The 22,304-nt window shown below is 46.2% G+C and overlaps 1 long non-coding RNA gene across 1 annotated transcript; it reads right to left on the bottom strand.

Annotated features, from left to right (window-relative positions):
- Positions 1–3,164: 3,164 nt before the first annotated feature.
- Positions 3,165–8,112, bottom strand: LOC128311052 (uncharacterized). Its single transcript, XR_008288975.1, has 3 exons — positions 6,718–8,112; positions 6,410–6,552; positions 3,165–5,157 (listed from the first exon to the last, which is right to left on the bottom strand). It is a non-coding gene; the product is annotated as an uncharacterized LOC128311052 (long non-coding RNA).
- Positions 8,113–22,304: the final 14,192 nt, after the last annotated feature.

The following is a 22,304-nucleotide window of genomic DNA, read 5'->3' as shown; positions in this document are numbered from 1 at the left end:
TGGAGGACCAAGGCAGGTAGCATGAAATGCTATAGGTTTGAAAGTTGACAAAGACTTTGCCCCACTTACCACATCACCCTTTTGGAAAAGTGTTTCAACAAACACAACTTCATTTAAGCCCTCATGGCGTCTATGGTGGGCAGAGCAATGGCAATGACCACTCTTCAGAGGGCCTTCCTTGGCCAGCTCATACCACAGCCCGCTTTCCAGAGCAGCCAAGAATCAAGCCTCCACCTTCATCATCACTTATTGTCTCCCAAATGTCAGATGTTGTGGTAAGTATTTTACCCGTGTTTTCTCATTTAATCCTTTATGTACCATTACTTTCATTTGACATTGAACCACTGGAGCTGAGGTTCAATATCTTGTCAAGGACTTGCAACTATTAAGTATCTAAGTACCTATGAAAGTTTTGAGCATTTTTATAACTGTGTTAACAGATTTGGAACCCACTTGAGAACCCTGAGGAGGTTTGGGACCCATGGAGAAATTACCTGAGAGCCCCGGGCTGCCTCTGGAACTGAATCTGTATCCTCTATAGGAGAATATGTTCCCCTCAAGGATTGACATGCATAACATCATCAAGGCTGCAGGTGGATTTGGTTGTTTCTGGTCTATGTCCTATTTATCTCTGTATTGCTGTTGTCAAGTGCAGTTGCCGCCTAAAGGTTGTAAGATGAGGAAGTGAATGAATATTTTGGTCATGTGACAAATGAGAAGTATGGCTTGGACACCTAGGTCTCTGGACTCCTAGCCAAGGTCCTATTACTCTTAACTCTGCTGCTCCCTCTCTATGCAGATTTGGCTGCTGTAACAAAAAGATCCAAAATACAATGGCTTAAACAACACAGAAGGTTATATCCTCCTTATGTAAAAGTTCATGTAGTCATTTCAAGAGAGAAAGAGGTGAGGAAAAGCAAACCCCTCCCTTGTATTCACCTAACCAGGAAGCTTCATGTCACTTCCAGACACATTTCACTTGCCAAACTAGTCACGTGACCACACCTGGCCACATGGAATGCTGGGAAATGGAGCCCTTATGCCCATCTAAAATTTCTACTACCCTAAAAGGCAGGGGAATGGTAGTCTTGGCCAGAGGGGCGAGCCACTATGTGCAGTGGGAAAAGCACTAAGGTGTAGAGGGGCTTCCTCATTTGCAAAATACAATAATAAATATGACTACCCTGAGGCTCCGTGTTTTCAACTCTAAATAAAACAACAGTAGTAATCCATTTAGTGAGTATGTTCTATGCTCTAGGTGCTATGCAGTATACTTGTTTTATATATGTAATTTAATTCAATCTTCCCCCAAACCCTCTAAGCCCAGCATCCTTTTTATCCCTTTTGTTTTAGAGATAAGGAAACTAAGCCTCAGAGAAGTTAAGGAACTTGCTCAAGGTGTCACAGTGAGTGACAAAACCAGAGCGGGGCTCACTAACTCCAAAGCCCCACACGTGAATCCCCTCTGCACGACCCTAGAATGGAGATTGTCTCAGTGATATATCTGCCCTGCACAGTTGTCACCAGCATGAAAGGTGACATGACAGATGGAGCTCACAGTTGGGCCTCTTTCCCCAAGGAGGGCAGTGTGCCACTCTGGGGCTTCAGGCTTCCTTGCCTGTGTTGAGTAAAGAAGCTGGCTCCAGAATGGGGACTGTCCAGAAACAGTCCATGGTTGCTGGAGACAGGCTGGAGCCGAGAGGAAGAGGAATCCAGGTTTGAGGAGAGAAGAGGAAAAAGCAATAAACTGAAAAATCACAGCTCTGCAGGCAATGGAATGTATTACTCAGAGATTAAAATGTCACAAGGAGTACACGTCAGCTCCAGACCTTGGAAAATGTTTTTTCCATCATAATTACTTCTTGCCACCAACACAGGACTATTTCCTTTTCTGGGGAGGAGATTGCCCAACTTGATGTCTTTCTAGCTTTCTGCAGACCTCAGAAGTTGTCGCTTAAGTCTATTCATAGTATTAACAATGGCCAACGCCAATGGGCGCTTACCATGTACCGGCTACTCACAGCTTATGAATCCTTCAATAACCCTGTGAGATGGATACTATTCACTTCACTCCCATCTTGCAGATGAGGAAACTGAAGCACAGAGATGTTAGCTAATGGTTAATGGCGAACCAGCGAACCTCACACAGGTGGTGAGAGGAGAGTCAGTATTTGAACCCAGCTCATCTGTTTAGGGGTAGGATCTTAAACACTCTTGGAAACTTCCTTCTCACAGCCCGATTCTGTTTGTGGGAAAGTGGGAAACAACACAAGTCCTCCCAGAAAGAACCTGGCAAGTTGTTTCTTTTTTTCCCCTTTCACATTAAGGCACGGAGTATGAGCCAAAAATCTAAGGCACGGAGCAAGAAATGTCAAATCCAACCCCAGTAGCAATTAGTAAACTAAATTAAAGTTCACATGCAATGGGATATATACTAGTTAACCTTTAAAAATGATGTTGTAGAAGGATGTTGTTAAGTTGGTGAGGTAATAACCAGTTTGTACAATGGGATTTGCATATAAAAGAAGCTTCTACACACACACACACACACACACACACACACACCTAAAAGCTTATATACTGAATCATTGCCAGTCCTTTTACCTGAGTAGCAAGATTTTGTACAAACTTGTTCATCTGATATCCCTCCATCCCATTTCCACCAAGATCCCTATTGGAGCTCTCAAAGTGATGATTCAAGTTCCAGCTTTTTTGAACTTGAAATTCTCAGGCTTGTGCTTAAAACCACCTGAAAAACAAGTTCAGTGACCCTGACCTCCCTCCCAACCAAACTCACTTCCAAACACCACTTCCTTTCTCTTTTCCTTCTGAAACAAACTCGTAGAAGTTTTGGACAGCAGTACAAAGAATTATCTTTCTCCTAAAAATTTGGTAGAAAATTGTCAATCTGATGGCACATCGCCCCTGAATGAGTATGTAATTCCTTCAATCAAGGACATTGTCCTGTGTAACCCAGTTCAACCATCAAAGTTAGGAAATAAATATTGATATACCACTACAATCTGATCCTCAAATGGGGATTTGAGTTGCACCAAGTGTCCCAGTCATGTCCTTTATGGCAAAACAAACCAGTCCAGAACCAAGTTACAGTTGGTTGTGTCCTGTCTCCTTCAGTCTGGAATAGTTTCTTAGTCCTTTCTTGGTCCTTCATGACCCCTGAAATTTTCTGAAGATGTCAAGGTCACTTATAGGGTGTCCCTCAGTTTGGGTCTGTCCATGTGCTGTGACTTTGTTAAATGAACATATGTTAAGTGTAGCACAGGGTGTCAGATGGTAAGCCACAAGAGAAATTGGAATAGAGGTTTATTACTCACAGGTCCTGCACTAAGTACACAGCAAACCTTGAGGGTCCACACTGCGGGGTCAAGGCAGAGGAGAGAGAGAGAGAGAGAGAGAGAGAGAGAGAGAGAGAGAGAGAACCTAGATCATATGCCTTTCTCAGAGTCCATGGGTGCAGTGCCAATGGGTTCCCTAGTTAGGGCCATATTGATCCAGCCAATCCAAACCAGTGGGCAGATACCAGGGGCCCCAACTCCTCAGGTCTTAGGTTTGGTGGGAAACCCACACTATAAGGAAAGGCTGTTCTGATTTGTTGTTGCTGTGGAAGAATGTGAAAAATGCTTTGACCACTACTGAGCATGTGTTCTCTTTCTGTGTGTGACCAAGAGCAGGCCCAGGAGACGTTGGGAAACAAAAAGAGGTAAAAAGAAAAAAAAACAAAAAACCTCAGGGAATTCAGCCTCACATTTGGAAATCATGTTCTCCTCTATCATCATTATTGACAAAGGCAAAGGTGCTGGGCATGCGTTATGATTCTGGCATTTGAGAGCAGGTGGGGCCAGGACAGTTTTCATCTGGGCACGCCGGCACATTTCTGAGAGGGCAGCCAAAGTAAGCCAGCCTTCTGCATCCCAGAGTCCTGTCTCCCCTACCCCACCCCCCTCTTCCTCCAACTCCCTTCCTTCATCCCTCCAACAGCAATTAGCCAACATCTCAGGGAGACTGAACTTTAGGCAGGGTGGAAGCCCCCCCCCCCAAGCTTTTTTTAAATTAAGTTTTTGAGTAAAATATACGTGTCATAAAATTTACCATTTTAACCAGTTTTCAGTGTATAATTCAATGGCATTGAGTACATTCACATTGCTGGCGGCCATCACCACTGCCAATCTCCAGAACTTTTTTCATCTTGCAAAACTGAAACTCTATACCCATTAAACAATAACTCCTCATTCTTCCCTCCCCCAGCCCCTGACAACTACCTTTTTTTTTCCTTTCTGTCTCTATGAATTTGATTACTCTAGGGACCACATCTGAGTGGAAACAGAGTATTTGTCCTTTTACGACTGGCTTATTTCGCTGAGCATAATGTCCTCAAGGTACATCTGTGTTGTAGCATGTGGTGGAATTTCCTTCCTTTTTAAGGCTGAATACCCCCTAAGCTTTTAGAAGTTATGTAACTATATTAGTCTGTTAGAGCTGTCATAGCAAAATATTACAGACTGGGTATCTTAAGCAACAGATACTGATTTTTCTCACAGTTTTGGAGGCTCAAAGTCTAAGATCAAGCGGTCAGCAGGTTTGGTTTCCTCTGAGGCCTCTCTCCTTAGCTTGCAGGTGGCCACCTCCTTACTGTGTCCTCACATGGCCTTTCCTCATGTGTGCACATCCCTGAGCCAAATTTCCTCTTATCAGTTCAGATTGGATCAGCCAGATTGGATCAGGGCCCACCCTAATAGCCTCATTTCAACATAATCACCTCTCTAAAGTCCCTATCTACACATATAGTCAAAGGCTGAGGTGCTGGGGGTTAGGGCCTCAGCATATGAATTCTGGGGACACACACCTCAGCCCCTAACAGTAACCTTGCTGAGAAACTAATTCTTCAACTGGATGAAAACCACGGCGGCCACCTTGTAGGGTGCTGGTTCAGCTGATGCCCATGGAGCACTTGGCATAGCACCCGAGCCCAGCAACTTCTCTGTGGGATCAGCTAGCTTTATTGCTTTGTTCTCCCAAGTCTTAGCACGGGTCGTTCCAGCACATATTGGGTGCTCACCTACCGACGTGTGTTACTTCTTTCATCTTGGATTGGGCAGAGGCTGGGGCAGCTTGAGGAAGGAGACTGGGGATCACAGCCTTGCGGGAAAAAGAGAAAAAATGGGGTGGCAAACACAGACTTCACAACCTGCTAACCCCCCTGCCCCAGCTAACCTGGGATTACAGAGCTCCCGTATTTTAATGACGAACAGTCATAGCAGTTACAATGGACTGGGACTGTGCCAGGCATTGAACCAGGCCCTCTGGAAAGTCTCATCTAATCCTCAAGTAGGATTATCATCCCTACTGCTCAGATGAGGAAACTGAGGCCCAGAGAGTTTAAGTAGCTGGCATCACATAGATGCCAAATGCTAGCATCAGCTCCAGACCCAGAAGTTCTGTGAGGTGAGCCCCAACGCTTCTGATGACAATTACATAAAAATTACATATGCCTGTGAATAAGGATGGTAAAAGTACTTATATAATAAGGGGGTATGGTTAGAGGCAAGGATACCGGCTAATTTTTCTTTCACGTAAAATTTTCCACTTCTTCAATAGTCTGTGGCATTTATTCTTTCTAATTTAAGTTGTTTTAGGAAAAGACGGTGCATGTTGGGGCACTTCTCTCTTAAGGATTAAAAGAAAACCACATATACCGCCTCTCGGGGATGTCTGCAGAGCTATCCTGTTCGTCCACACCTGGGATTTTAAGAGCAGGCAGCCACCCGGCCCCTCACAGCTCCATCTGTCTCCAACAAGGATAGATTTTCAAAACACTCAGGGTTTTTTTTCCTCTTAGTTTTTGTGCCTTCTCTTTCTCTGCTCTTTTTTTTCCTTCCTCACTTTGTTTTTAAAGCCACTCATGTAAGTGAGCTTGTGTCAACTTGGAATATGCATGCTGTAAGCTCTGGGTCCCTCATGTTCCAACGTGAAGATGGATGTCTTGGATGTGAAGAGTTCTGGGAAGAATCACAGAGGGTTGGGTTGTTTTGTTTATTTTCCTGAGCTCTCAAGGCAGTAAGAAAACCCTAACCTCACCACACCCACCCTTCCAAACCAATTTCTAAGTTTTTCCTCTGAGAAATTAGTCAAGTGACTATAGGGCAGCAAGAAGATCCCTTCGATATATGTTGTCTAACTCCCTGGGTTCCGTTAAAATGACTGTCTTTTTCTTAAATAATTTCTGACATCTTTGTCCTAAACCTTAGACAGATTTTGATCTGGAATGATCAACTTCCTAGGAGACGTAGAACATCAGAAGCAACTAAGTATCCTCAGGGCTCCCTCCACCATGACCCAATCTTACTTTTCAGCCTCACCGAGATCTCAGGGCCATCTCCAAGTCACTCACCCGTGTCCACACCAGACTGGCCGTGAAGCCAGTTACACAGCACCTTCTGAGAAATGTGGCTCTTCACACTGGGAGGCACTGGGAGGCCGCCGTGCCTGCCACAACTTCCGTGCTGAGTCAAAGGCATCTGATAAGGACCAGACCTGAAGAGGAAACCGTGAGGTGGCCCGGGGTCAGCACACAGCCCCGTTAAAAGCCTGAATGCAACACACAGTGAATATAGCCACAGAGACAGGCAGGGAGAGGGAAGCTGGGAAGAGAGAGAAGCAGAAACAGAGGGTGTCTTGAGCAAGGGAGAATTGTTGTACAGAACAGTGGTTTCTCTTCTTCAGAGGAGACCGCACTCCAGTAGCTGGAGTTGCTATGGTTTCCTGAATCGTTTTCCAATTCTCCATGAGGCCCGAATGTGTAGCTGCTGAGATGGTTTTCTTCGCTAACTCACTGCAAGTTAAGTCTATCTCTGTCAAAAAGCCACGTTTCCTGAGGTATCCTCAAGTTTATCATTGGGTTTTGGTGTGTGTGTGTGTGTGTGTGTGTGTGTACGCGCGCACGCGCGCATGTCTCCAAGTGGAAAGAGCTCAACACTCTGGTCTAAAAACGGATCCGTAATCTTGTCCCCCAGACCTAGTCTTTCTCATGCGTCGTCTATGCCTACTTTTGGTATCACGGTCCAAATTCTCAGGTTTCTCCCAACACCTTACAAGAGTCTATCCGTCCGTTTGCCAGCCCCTATCAAGTCTATCTCCACAATACGGCTCCTAAATCTCAGGGTTGGTAACCCCTCCTCTCACATGGCACCACTTCCCCTACTTCACTCTTAGGCGTCACTGATCACTGCAGTCTTTCCCACTTACCTAAGCAAGGCTAAAAGCAATAACAGCTCTGTTCTTCAAAGGCTTGTTATACACACCAGGTACTGGGATAAACATTTTGCATGCCTTATCTCATTTAATTCTCATAAAAAATAAAAAAAAAAAAAAAACCCTGTGAAAACATACTATTGGTTTTTCCATTGTACAGGTAGAAAAGAGGCTCAGAGGGAGGTGAGAAGTAGCCTGGCTTCTCCCTTCCCCCAGCCCTCTGGTCCTTCTCTGTGGCCTCCCACTTGCTGACTCTAGCTGCAGCCAGTCGGCAGGGCAGCCAGGGAAATGGAGTTTGCAGGAGTCAGCTCCTTGTGCTGCAGAGCAAAGCACAGGACAGGGGTTGGATCTGAGACCAAACAAATTGACTGGCAAGTAGCCGCTCCTGATTTCACAGCAAAAAAGGAATGTGTCCTGACTCTGAGAGCCCAAAGCATTTGATCTAGAAATTTCCATCTGCCCTTAACACTTTTTACCATGTAGTTACATATTTGCATTTGTGTATAACATACATTTGCAAGTCTTTTCTCTTTTGGTCCATAGGCTCTATAGGTTTACCGGGAAGACTCAAGTGTGAATTAGTGTCACTCTTGTCGTGACACCTTACCCTGTGCTTTGCTCAACAAATATTTATTAAATGATGAATGATATTCGGTGCCTGTGTTTCTCCAGGCTGAGGTACATAGCGGTGGATCAAGGGGTGTGCCAAGCCACAAAACAAACACCTGACATTTCCCTGGAGAGCCAAGCTCACCGTACGGGAAGACATTTTAAACACAATTTTTATATAAAAACAAACAAAAAAAAAATGTGTCGTCAAATTTACGTGATATTTTAAGGATAAACTACGTTTGGAAAGTAGGAGGCTCTTCATGTATTCATTTTCTTTAGTATTTTCTCTTCAACAAATGTTGACTGATCATTCTCTATACAGCACTCTGGGCAGACATGATTCCTGCCTTCAGGAATTTTACAAATCCTATATCAACACAATTCTATAGCGGACCGGAGAGCAAATGTTTTAGGCTTTGTGGGCCAAACACCCCTCGTGGCATTACTCCAGCATAGGAAGGCAGCCTTGGACAATAGGTAAACAAATGAGTGCCCTCCTGCTGCAGTAAAAGTGCATTTCAAAAACAGGCAGCGGCTGGATTTGGCCAGTGGGCCGGAGTTGGCTGACTCCCGGCTAGTGGGGGAAGACAGGCCTTAAATCATTTCAGATGCTACGTTGTTAAAGAATATAGTACTATATGCTCCGTGGGCAAAACTAGTGTAGGTCACTTGGTCCCAGAGCAGGACCAGCTCCAAGGGTGTGCGGCCTGTGCAGTCACACAGGGCCCACTCAGAAGGGACCCCGTCCTTGGTTTAATGCTCTGTCGCAGCAGTCCTGAAATTCTTGATAACTTTATTTTTGAATTTGGGAAGTCAGCAGGGACAATGGAGCATGCATGCACAAAGAGTCGCTGTGCCAGGTGCTGGGGAACGCAGCGGCAGGCTCAAGCCCACACGCATGGCCCGGTGCAGAGCGAGAAGCTGGCCTGGCCGTCTGGTGAGCATGTGCACACTTGGGGCTGTCGGAGGCCCGCGGCGTTCTGAGGGGCGGCCCCGCCTGGGACCTGGGCCTCAGAGGCCTGCTGCCTTCAGCAGCAGCAGGTGCAGTGGGTGGGGGTACGGGGCAGCAGCGGAAGCCGTGGGAGAGGAGAGGGGTTCCCTTGAAGGGCAGCGCTGCGATGCACCCTAGAAGACCGGCTTGCCTGTCTGTCGCCACAGCCCGTCCCCAGAGCACCTGCAAATATTAACCGTCTACTCCGAGTACCAGGATGGGAACTGCTGGGGCTCAGCTAGTAAAGTCTGTCAACAAACTATTACAAAACAGATGTTTGCACTGACATTGCAATAAAGGATATCAAGGAGTTGTTAAAATTCTTCAAAGATTTTAGAATTTCTAGGTTTCAAAATTGGTGCGACATTGCAAACCAAATACCCATGGGCTTAGATGCGGATTGTTTAAAAAAACTCTTACAGACTGTCCTAATTAACAGAATAGAACAGTATCTTCACACAGTTTTAGATAAACCAACAATAACAAGGAAGATAATTTAAAAATTAATTTTCCTGGGGCGCCTGGGTGGCGCAGTCGTTTAAGCGTCCGACTTCAGCTCAGGTCACGATCTCGCGGTCCGGGAGTTCGAGCCCCGCGTCAGGCTCTGGGCTGATGGCTCAGAGCCTGGAGCCTGTTTCCGATTCTGTGTCTCCCTCTCTCTCTGCCCCTCCCCCGTTCATGCTCTGTCTCTCTCTGTCCCAAAAATAAATAAAAACGTTGAAAAAAAAAGAAATTTTAAAAAATTAATTTTCCTTGTATTTGAGGATACAGTGATCAAATGCACAAGGAGGCATTTTGAATTTATATAAAAATCATGAAGCTGCTTTTGGTTCTTGTATGACCTCCAAAAATTGCAGGAATTGTCAGAGGAAATATTAACATTAAAATATTAAATTTGTATATCAAAAAACCATAGAATTAGGGGCACCTGGGTGGCTCAGTTGGTTAAGTGTCCAACTTTGGCTCAGGTCATGATCTCATGGTTGGTGAGTTTGAGCCCCATGTGGGGCTCTGTGCTGACAGTTCAGAGCCTGGAGCCTGCTTCAGATTTTGTGTCCCCTCTCTCTGCCTCTCCCCTGCTTGCACCCTGTCTCTCTCTCTCTCAAAAATAAATAATAAACATTAAAATTGTTTAAAAAATCATAGAATTAACATGATTTCCATAAGATAAATACTATTTATTTTTTGCTTATAAATAATATAAATTCACATATTCAACTCAGAACATACAAGTGATTTGTATGAAGAGTTAACTCTTTTTGGAAACAAAGTTCCATAGGAATCATTACCTCTGATGTACTAAAATTCATAGTTCAAAAAAATTTATGGAAAATGTATCCCAGTGTTGTCACAGACTATAAAATATGCTTACCTTCCCCAGTCATAGTAGATTTCAACTGTCAAAATTAAATTTATCAAAATGTTTTTGTAACCTTGCATTTACTGATGGCTACTTAATATAATTTCCCATTGCGTGAATTGAAATTGAAGTTGGCAAAAGTAAAAATGCTTATGACCTAATGAATGAATATGTATGAAAGTAAGCCAGAAAAATCTTGATATCATATTAATCCATACTATTTATTGTCTTATATAAAATAAAATGATGACATCAAAACATGTTTGGGCCATTAAAAAATTTATATTGTTATTCATATGTCATTACCATTCTTACTACGTTTTATAAATAATAAAATATTTTCAAAGGAAAACTTTGCAACTTGCCTTTAACTCTCCTTTCTTACCTACTTTTGGAACAAGGGGCCTGTAGTTTCATTTTGCACTGGGCCTTATGGATTATGCAGTCGGCGCTGTCCAGGAACGTGGGCAAGCTTTCCTGAGGAAGTGGGAAGGCCCAGAAGTGAGAGGGAGCTGCTTGTCCCAGAGGAGTGCAGTTCTCAGAGTGTGGCCCCTGTACCATCAGGATCACTGTCATCTGGGATCCTGTTAGCATTGCAGACTCGCAAGCCCCCGCACAGAAACTCTGAGGGTGAACCACAGCACTCTGGTTTTAACCCCCAGGGGATCCTGATACCATCCCAGTTTTAGAACACTGAGAAGAGTACAGTGTGGGCACTGGGAGGTGTGGGAGGAGGCAGGACCCGGTCCTGAAGGCAATAAGGAGGTGATGGAAGTTTTATTTTTTTTTATTTTTTTATTTTTTATTTTTTAAACGTGTATTTATTATTGAGACACAGAGAGAGACACAGCATGAGCATGGGAGGGGCAGAGAGAGGAGACACAGAATCTGAAGCAGGCTCCAGGCTCTGAGCTGTCAGCACAGAGCCCGACGCGGGGCTCGAACTCACAAACTGCGAGATCATGACCTGACCCGTAGTCGGACGCTTAACCGACTAAGCCACCCAGGCGCCCCGGTGATGGAGGTTTTAAAGCCAAGTCCTTACACAGGTCACAAGGCCCTCAAGGCTCTGTAGGTCTCACCCCCACCCCCTTCCTGATCTTGTCTTCTACCACTCTCTGCCTCAGCCACACTGACATCCTGTGGTGTGCCAGGTACTGTCCTGCCTCAGGGCCTTTGCACCAGTCACTTCCTCTTCCCAGAATGCTTTTACCCCAGAGCTGTCTTGCATTCTTCGGATATCTGCTCGAAGATCACCTTCTCAGGAAGGTCCTCCCTACCATCCTATTTAAAAATGCCCCCGTTGGTGCCTGGGTGGCTCAGTTGGTTGAGCATCTGGCTCTTGACTTCGGCTCAGGTCATGATCTCACAGACTGAGAGTTCGAGTCCTGTGTCTGGCTCTGTACTGACAGCACGGAGTCTGCTTGGGGTTCTCTCTCTCTCTCCCTCTCTCTCCCTGCCCCTCCCCTGCTCACTCTCTCTCAAAAGAAAGAAACTTAAAAAAATAAATAAAAATAAATAAAAGTTCCCCCTCAATACACACACACTCACACCCTGATACCTCTTCCCTGTTTCATCTTTCTCCATCACACATACAAATACTTATTATATTGCTTTCTTAGTCTCCGGCTTAATTATCTACCTTCCCCCATTTCCTACTGGAATGCTAATTCCATGAAGGTAATGGTCTTGTTCTGTTTCATTTACTGATGTATTCCCAGAGCCTAAAAGTGCCTGGCAGAAAGGGAACACTCAGTAAACATTTACTGGATGAACAAATAAAGAGGTTTCAATTCAAATAAACACACAACTATAATTAATAAGAAAAGGGTTCTCATGACCTGTTTAACAAAGTTGCTAACAGTTGTCCTTAACTTGGGGCCACAAGCTGGGTTTGGTCCTAGACCACTAGGGCTCTGGCAGGGGGCAGGGGGAATCCATGTGCTCCCCCTCACTTCTTCGTTTGCCGTGGTTGAGGCCACGTGACTCTTCCGCCCAGTGGGCCGTGAATACAAGAGGCGTGCGTCAACGCCAGACCATGGTAGTCAATGGGAGTGCTTCCTCCACTCCTTCCTTCTCAGTTGGCTGTGACCACGGAAGCCTTGTGTGGCACCCCAAAGTCAATGCCTGGAGGAAAATATCCCTCGACTTTCTGTACGGGAGAAATAAACCTTTGCTGCTTTATCATGGAGATTTCTGGGCTTACTGTTACTGCAGCATAGCCTCGCCCAGCCTGCTGAGCCTCACTACCGGTGTCACTATCCACAGTGACAGAGGGCAAATTCAGAAAAAAAAAAACGAGTCTTCTATTATGAAGGATAAGTATTTGGTGGCTGTAAGAAAGATCCTGTACCTTGTTCACGAGTAGAAGTATGCAAAAATGGTGCCCGCACAATGCCCCAGTTGCAAAACACAGAAACAGCAGAATGAATGCATAGAAGTATGCAGATTGGAGGTAGACTCTGCCACGGTAGGCTAGGAAATTAGCCTGTCAGAATTTGAATCTCAGCTCTCCCACTTGCCTTGAACAGGTTAATTAGCCCCCCGGGCCTCAGTTTCCTCATATGTAAGTAAGGATGATAACATTAGCTACTTCAGAGAATTCTTGAAGGATCGGGTGCAGTCAGGGAAGTGAAGTACCGGGTTCGAAGCGCTTGACATGTACCAACTCCTTAAACCCTCACAGCAACTCAGGGAGATGGGTCCTATTTTATCCCTATTTTACAGACAGTGAAACAGATGCACAGAGAGATTAAGTAACTTGCCCCAGGCCACACAGCTAGTGAGTAATGGAGCTGGGATTTGGACCCTGCAGTCCAACTGCAGGGATGAATGGCGAGCTGGGAGTCAGGCACACTTGAGGCAAATCTCAGCCCCAGCACTGACTAATCGATTGACTTTGAGATGACACCTTAACTTTTTGGGGTCATGATTTCTCGTAAATAAGGGAAATAGTAAAAAGAAAAAAATGTATATGTATATATATATATATACACACACACATTTTATATATATACACACATATATTACCTATATATATACACATACAATAAACACACACACACACACACACACACATACACATACAACATAGTGCGTCAGTTGGGATAATGTATATAAGGTACCCCCACTCCCATCCACCTGGCCCAGAGTAGACACTCAGTAAATGTTAGCTATTGTTGTAACCATTAACGTCCCACAGGGACACAGCCCGAGCGTGTGTGTGTCTGAATAGTCACAGAAAAGTAGAACATTGGTCGCTCTCTTCTGGTCCCCACTGGAGATAATGGAAAGACCTATTCCCCTGTCCGGATGTTACACATCTAATAGAGCAGACCAGGTAACCAGAGGCAGCCCCTTAGCAATTCCTCGCATCGCAGGTGATGGAGAGCCCGTAGGCGGGGTCCCCCTCCTTCCTATCACCACAACCACCACTAGGGGCTTCCCCTGTGAGGCCTGGCTCAATGGCAGTGGTGAAACTTCAATAGGAACGTCTGGCCTCTGTAAGGGAAAAGGTCACTTCTGCAGCGGGGGAAGGGAAGGAGAGTGAATTACAAGATTTTTCTTTCAATGTCACATATTTGCCTCTTATTTACCACATCTTCAGAGTGCCCGGGGGACAGTGCTGGGAGGGGCGGGCAGAAAATCCTGCCCCTTCCCGATGCTCCTTTGGCCCTATTTTGGAAGCGAGGCTCCCCAGATGAAGTGGAGGGCGGTCGCTTCGGCCAAGGACCGCCTCACCTCCCAGCCCGATGGCCTCGCCGCCTGCCGCTGTCTGAACAAACACAGCAGGCATGGGAAGGTCACGGACTTGAAGGAGGTTGGCAGGGCCCCGGGCCTTCCGCAAGGCGTGACCACCTCCGCTGAGCGCTAAGAACGTTTCCAGATGACTGCGGAAGCTGCTGGGCCCCGCGGCCCAGCGAGCGCGCGCAGCTCCCCTGCCCCGGGGCGAGGACCAGGCCTGCAGCCAGGCGCTGCCATTTCTGAGCGCCGCGCTCCAGGCCGGGCTTTCTGCTCTCCCTGCTGGAGGCCCGCCATCCTTACTGAGTGAATTTCCAAGAAAGCAGTTGACAGGCTTGGCAGCGCTATTCCTGGAAATGTTCAATAGGCCATCTTCTGGCAGGGGCTGCCGCTGACGGATGGGTCGGAAGGGGAGACCGCGTGCTCAGCGCCATCTCCGCCGGCCTATTCCCAGGTGCCCCTGAGCCACTGCTGTCCCCAAATACCACGGGCTGGTGGCTGGCGGGGGGAGGGGGGGGGCGGGCCTCCGCGGAGCTCGCCTCCTCCCCGGCAGGGCAGGGCGGCTGCCAGCGGGCTTGCTGCTAAATGAAGACAGACGCCCTGTGACTATAAATTATAGAACACATCAGCTCCGGCTGATGCACTGCGTGTCCCGCAGTAAACCCTGCAGGGGACACTTGGCCACCGCCAAAGGGCACGCTCGACAGCGCCTTTAACTCTTGTAGCAGTCGCAGGGGAGAGGCCAAGCTTGTCGCTGGGCAGAGGAGACCTAGGCAACTCGCAGGGGTTGGAATTTCCCTCTGATGCGGAGCAGGGAGCGGACCGGGGCTTCTCGGCCTCGGCACTAGCGACATTTGGGGCCGGATACTGATTTGCTGGAGCCTTCCGTGCATCCTAGGATGTTTAGCAGCGCGCTTGGCCTCCATCCACCAGCTGCCAGTAGCACTTCCTCCTGTGCCGCCCCTCCCCCAGTTGTGACAACCAAAAATACCTCCAGACATTGATTGTTCCATGTCCCCTGGAAGGCAGGTGTAGGGGAAAGGAGATGGGGACTCTCTGCGGGTGATGCCGGTGAAGACAGAGACGAGATCTCACAATTTGGTCTCCAGCTGAGCTGTGTGATGCCTGGCAAGTCACAGAATGCTTGGGCCTCAGCTTCCTGGTCTCTAAAATGGGTAGAGAGAGAAGGACAAACGCGAGGAGTGTGGAGATCAGTTGAGGTAACGTCTGGTATTGCACTTTGAGGTAAAAGGTGTCACATAAATGAGCGTAGCAGCAGAATATCTGATGCTTGAGTCTTTCCCTACCTCAAAGGGCCTGGCTTCCTCTGAAAGGAGAAAAGTCCCAAGACTCTTAAATTACAACAAACGAGTGCTTTAGAAAGCTTTTTTCTTTCCTTATTTTTCTTCCGAATTCAAACAAGATTAGGTATGCTGTGGCTGCCTGAGGTTAATGAACATGATTTCCTTTTGTCCTCCTTGGAAGAGGTTTTTTTTTTTTTTTTTTTTTAATCAACACCCTAGGAATTGCATCCCTCCAGTGAGAGAATAGAAGGTAAGGAAGCAGGAGTGTGTGACCGGGTGCCCCTCTATTTTTTTTTCACAAAATTAGCATCTTTTTCTTCATAATTAGTGACCAAGACTGATCAATGAAATGCCACAGCCCTATAGAAAGATACTGTTGCTTTAAATGAGTTTTGCTGTTATATAATTCTCTGGCTGACTTCATCCCACCAGCTTTCAAGGAACTATAAAGAAATCTTTAAAGGCTAATGTTTCTCCTTTTGCACTGGCAGAAAAAACACAAAGGAAATGGGTAACCTGAGCTTCCTCAAAGAGCTGAGTCCTTAAGGACAGGACTACACCTGTCCCGCCCCACCTCCCCCTGTCTTGGTGTCCTTATCACGCTCCAGGGAGCCTGGGCCCTTCCTTTGCGGCTGTGCTCATTGGAAGACCCAAGGCCACATTCGCTTTGGGAAATAGGACAGCGTGATTAATCAAAGAAAACAAAAAACAGCTCGGTTTTCCATAATGGGCCCATCGAAGGGCTTTTCTAGGAAAAACCCTGATCAAGCTGTTCCTTCTGTTTCCCTAAAGGCTGACAGCCGGGAGTGGGGGCTGGTGGGTACAGGAGGAGGAACCCATGGAAGTTTATTCCCAAATAGTCCCTTCCCAGAAAACGACTTTATTATTCTAACTAGCTCAAAGTACTAAGCATCCACTAACAGCAAGGGCCCTGTGGAAGAAAGCAGGCCTCCTCTTTCTGAGGCATCATTGTCCCTGCACCAACCAAAGGTACTCACTGACTTCTATGGAATCATTCTGATCAGACAGGCTTCCCAGAAGGGGACCTGGGGAGACGGGTCAGAAAAGGCAGCCATGTGGCACTGTTATAAAACCAGCTGGCACATGCTTGCTTCATTAAAAACACAGGGTAATTCTGGAACGAGGTAAAGACAGGGCTGGGACTAGGGTGAGGACAGTAAGGTATCACCCCCAGGGCTAAATTTAAGGGCACCAAATAACCCCAGCAATCACATAAATAATAGAAATAGGATTTTGATGCAATATTTAAAAACCCCAAGATGAATGCCAAAAAAATCCATGATGGACAACACATCAAAATTTAAAGACAGGATTTGGTTTCACAAGCATCATGTGTCTCCAGTGAACAGCACTTGACTTCAAGTGGTCTCAGCTTTAGAGGGTCTCGGTGAAGCAGAGTAACCAGAAGCTGGGACTCAGAGTCAGGGACAGAATATCAGCCCATGGCTACATGGCCTGCAGTGTGTCCCCAGTCTCTCAGAATTCTGGTTCTCACAAAGTGGTCTTAATATCGGCCACACTTTCCTCACAGGGGTTGTTAGGACCAAATAAAATCTTGTTCATGAAAGCATTTGATAAACCCTAACCTATGGTATTCTTGAAATGTGTAACAGAAAGTATAACAATAATACTGGTACTTGTAGTAGTAGGCAATATGGGACGTTTTTGGCGAGGGAAGGAGAGAAAAAGCAGGAGGGAGGCAAAGGCTGTGCCCCTTGGCTGTGTGGTGGGAGGTGGGAGGAGCTAGAGTCTAGATTCTGACCCGAAGTCAAGTCTCAGTTCAGCTGGTCACGCTTGCAGAGCTCTGGCCCATTTTCCAACTTCTCTGTGTCTCAGTCTTCTCAGTCTTAAAATGGGGATAATAATGGAATGACCATGAAGTAATGTGTGCATGGCACCTAATATAGTCTGGTACGAGCTACATGTTAACCACTTCCACACACACACACACACACACACACACACACACACATCTCCCTGCATTCTCACACCCCCTACCCCAGGCCTCTCCCATTAAGATCAAAGAAAAGGAGGGGTGCCTAGGTTACTCAGTCGGTTAAGCATCAGACTCTCGATTCTGGCTCAGGTCACGATCTCACCGTTTCATGAGTTGGAGCCCTGAGTCAGGCTGTGTGTGTGTGTGTGTCCCCAGCGTCTTACAGCCTGCTTGGGATTCTCTCTCTCCCTCTCTCTGCCCCTCCCCCGCTCATGCTCTGTCTCTCTCAAAATAAATAAATAACAACTTAAAAAAATAAGAGGAAAGGAGGAGAGAAACAGGAGAGGCAGGAAGAATATAACCCAAGATTGGAGGAGGCAAGAGAAGAGAATCTGGGGGTGGGGAGGGTGGAATACAGAAAGGAAGAAGGAAGAGAAGCAGGTGGGGACAATCAGGTCCCATTCTGAGCTGAGAGCCCTCACAGAGCAAGTCAGTTCCAGTGTCCCAGGAAACATCTGGAGAAAGAATCAAGCTCAACGATGTACTTAAGATTTATCTGAGATAACACACATAGCTCTGATTCATTTGTTTTACCTGCTGTAGAATATTCTAGAACATGCCTGCATTTATAATATCCTTTCTCCCAAAGGTGGACATTTAAGTTGTTTAAGGGGGGCTTTGATCCTATCTGGAAAGTTTGATTTCTTAATTTGGGTGGAAGATATGAAGTTCAACCTCACGGTCTCTTTTTTTCCTATGTCTGAAACAGCGGAACTCATCTAGAACTCCTACTGATTCCACCAAACTTCCAGGCCTTGTCCTTCAGTTCAAAGGCAGGTGGGGTTTCTGGGAGTGGATGCAGGTTCCAGCCGCCACCTGCCCCACAGAAGAGACAGCTCCCCTAGTGGCTCCGCCTGCACTAAGCCACAGCTCGCAGACCTGTGGCTTCCCAGACGGACTCAGTGACCTGAGTTCTGGCCCTGACCTGGAAGCCGCAGGGCTGGGCCCCACAGGCAGTTCCAGACCCAGAGCTGGGATTTCATGGAAGTCTCCGAGGAGAGATGCTTCAGGGGAAATAGTTTTCTCCTTGAACATCTGAGCTCCTCTGAATGGAATCTCTGTACCTTTCATAATGGAACAAAGGGGAAGGCTGTTTGCAAGTTCGGGGAGGCGAGAGTCACAGTTGATCCCCTGGAAATCAGTCCGTGCATTTCCTTACCAAAGAACTGGAGAAAGAAGTGCCAAGAATCCAAAAGAATAAATCTTCTGGACACAGTTCCTGTTTGCCTGTGGAATGTGTTGCTCCTCCTCTCCTCTCCTCCAGTAGCTTTGTTTCCTAGAGACTGTTTGCTTTGGCTACAATCAGAATCAGTCTGCATTCCCCAGAGTCCACCTGCTCCAAGCACTGGCCTCAGACAGCCAGCCTGCCGCATGGACAATCCCCTAATCCACGACTGGTCTGGGATTTCGGGCAAGGACTAGGGTGAAGGGAGTGATGTGCTAGACTTGGGCACAAAATGTGAGGGGACACCCAGAAACTCAGTAACGGACATACGTATATTTTAATGCGATATTTTAAAAGCTCAAAGTTAATGCAAAAAAAAAAAAAAAAATTCCATGATGACCAAAGCATCAATATTTCAAATAGAGGCTGGGTCCATGTGGAAACTCCTGAGTTGAGTGCAGCCCGGAAGTGCTGGGGTCAGCCTTTCCTTTGTGAATCCTGGTCCCATCTTGGCAGGCCAGGGAAGAGAATGTTCCCACCACCCCCGGAAACACCCATCTACCCCACAGCAGGACAACAGGGTCCAACCTCTACCAACCACCGCAACCCATGATCCCCTGCCCATAGACCCACTCACAGCTCTGGGCCACTTCCTCCCTCCTGGCTGCTCAGTCTCCTGCCCCTCCCCCTCTAGGACAATTCAGCCTCATCTGAGCCCCATCCTCACACGTGCTTAATCCCACACAGTACATACCATGTATAATGATGTATTAACTATTTACTCCAGTGGCCCCAAGCTGACTGCTAGAGGGCATCTTATTTAGCTCATAAAACTTTTTTTAAAAAAATTAATTACTTGCCTACATTAAAAAATTAGGAGAGTCTCACAAAAAAATCCAAATTTCTTGCCTGTTTCTAAAAATCCAAATTTCTTGGGGCGCCTGGGTGGCTCAGTCGGTTAAGCGTCCAACTTCGGCTCAGGTCATAATCTCGCGGTCCGTGAGTTCGAGCCCCGCGTAGGGCTCTGTGCTGACAGCTCACAGCCTGGAGCCTGTTTCAGATTCTGTGTCTCCCTCTCTCTCTGACCCTCCCCTGTTCATGCTCTGTCTCTGTCTCAAAAATAAATAAACGTTAAAAATAAATAAATAAATAAAAATCCAAATTTCTTGCCTGTCTTTAAAAATCCAAATGTTTGACAACTAACAACAATAATACCTGTTTGTTGAGAATGTGCTAAATGCTGAGCACGGTACTCAGTACCTGAGATATTTTTTCTATTTTAACCCTCACTGTAATTCTGGACTTACAATCCCCATTTTACAGATGATGACTGCAGTTCAGAAAATTGAAATAACCTGTCCTGAATCACACACCTAATAAGCAGGTTGACCGGACTCAAATCAGAGGAGTTTGACTCTAAAGTCCATGCTCCCATGCTCCTGTATCATCCACTATCCTGAGGGCGTGGACTAAATGACTGGAACACAAAGTGTTCCAAGAAGCCTGGAAGCCGCTGGGCAGAGGGCCCTGGTGAGTGCGTATCTGGTGAGGTGGCTGGCTCTGCCCCCAGGGCTCCTGCTTCTATCAGAGCAGCTCCCCCCTCCCTTTTTAAAAACCATTTTATAAACTGGAGTCCCATTCAAGAATTCCTTGGGAAAAAGAATTCCACTGCTCAGAAACAAAAAGAAAACAAAGCCCTAAGCCCAAGTGATCTTTTTAAATCTCTTCTCCATTTACCATGCTTTCCTGGACCAACAGGAAAACTTTCTCTTCCCACCTTTTGAGCATTTGGGTGCTGGTCAGGCCACCTCTTACAACCAGTGAATGACCATGTGTCCGGAGCCTAGGAGCCACGGGGCCAAGACCTCTCTCCAAGACGTGCTGCGGGTAGAGAGGGGCCATGTGAATCTGTGCGGAGGCCAACACAGGCTGGGAAATGCTGCATTGAGGACAAGGGTGTGGGGTAAGGAAGGCAGGAGCCAAGAGCCACTGAGCCTGGCTGAGGCTGTCCCTGCACTTCTCTTGGGTGAAATCTTTTAGCGGTAATCATGAACTGCAGTCCATCATGGCTGTCTGGGAATTGAGTGTATTTTTATAAAGTGTCAGGAAGGGTGACCTCAAGGCAGTTGAGTGCAGTGGAAAGAGCTCAGGGAGGAACCAGAGCTGAACTCTGTCACAGCTTGGCACTTCAGGACCTTGGACATATATATATAAAGTGTGCGTTGCCTCTCTCTACATACCTTAACCAATAGTTCTAGGGACACAGGGAGACTACTCTAAAAAACAGAAAGCGACTTGAGAATGACTGTCTGTCTTAATGACATGCATGTGGTCTGACAAGTGCAAACCAAGAAAAAAGTGGGAGCTTCTAGACCTTCTCTGACGACAGGACTGCTGAAGGTAGCCTTGCCAATGTGATGTTAGTCTTGACTTCAACTGCCATCCATTTGCTAATGTCTCAAAAAACCCCTGTTCAGATTTCTCTCCTCAGATTCCAACCCATAGTTCTTACTTTGTATTGAACAGCTCCACCTGGGTGTCCCATACACTCCTCCAGCAATTCCCTAGATGGCATTCCTCCCCATCTCTCTGAAACCTGCTCCCTCAGCAGCATACAGTTCAGGAGATGGCATCCCCATCCATCCATCCCAGAAATCTGGGAGCCATCTTGGACTGCGTCCCTACCTCATTTCTTATGGTTAATCCACGTCAAGACTCAATCCACCCTTTAAGGAGCTCTTGAATCTACTTCTCTCCGGGTCGAATGGTGTGACCCTGGACTAGACCACCCCGTCTCTGACTTAGATGATGACAATTGCTGCCTATTAGTTATCCTGCTTCTGATCTTGTCCTCCAACCTGTGTCTCATGCTCCAAATCACCAAATAGGTCTTTCTGAAATACATACACACAGAATGATGATCTTGCTAGAACATAAGTCTGATTGTCTTTTATCATGCTTAAATCCCTTTGATGGTTTCCCATTTTTCTTAGGATAAAGTCCTAATTCTTGACCATGGTATGCAAGGTTAGCCCCCGTTCATCTTTCCAGTCATATCTACTCTCGGTACTCCACCCAAACCGCATCTCTTTCAGTTCCCCAAACACACTCCACTCTTCACCTCATCCCTTTGTATGTATTCCTCCATCTGCTGAATATATAGCCCCTGTGATGGTCAATTTTATGTGTCAACTTGACTGGGCTAAGGGATGCCCAGAGAGCTGGTGAAACATTATTTTTCGGCATGTCTGTGAGATGTTTCTAGAAGAAATTGTCATTTGAATCAGTAGACTGACCCAATGCAGGTGGGCATCTTCCAATCCACTGAGGGTCTGAATAGAACAAAAAGGTAGAGGAAGGATGAATTTGCTCTCTGCTTGAGCTGAGACATCCATCTTTCAACCAGGACTTACACTTACCCTGGTTCTCAGGCCTATTGAACTCAGACTGAATTATACCCCCAGTTGTCCTCGTCCATAACTTCATTCTTGGCCTCCATAACTATATGAGCCAATTCCTTTGGTAATATATTCATATATGAATATGTATATGAATGTGTATATGTATACATATATAGTCATATATACATGTTCATATATGTATATTCATGTATTAATGTGTGTGTGTATATATGTATATATATACAAATATATATATATATATATACACACACATATATATATTCTGTTTCTCTTGTGAACCCTAATATAACCCCATTAATTCCTATTCATCCTTTGGGCCTCAGCTTAGATGGCATTTTATCCAGGGAGCTTTCACTGACTTTCCAAGACTGAGTGGGATACCTCTCTCTTGCATTTCCACAGCACCTTGTCCTACTTTCATTT

Source organism: Acinonyx jubatus, chromosome B4 (assembly GCF_027475565.1).
Source record: "Acinonyx jubatus isolate Ajub_Pintada_27869175 chromosome B4, VMU_Ajub_asm_v1.0, whole genome shotgun sequence".
Classification (NCBI taxonomy): Eukaryota; Metazoa; Chordata; class Mammalia; order Carnivora; family Felidae; genus Acinonyx; species Acinonyx jubatus.
The sequence above is the reverse complement of the archived record's forward strand: the minus strand, read 5'-3'. Positions and strand labels throughout refer to the sequence as shown.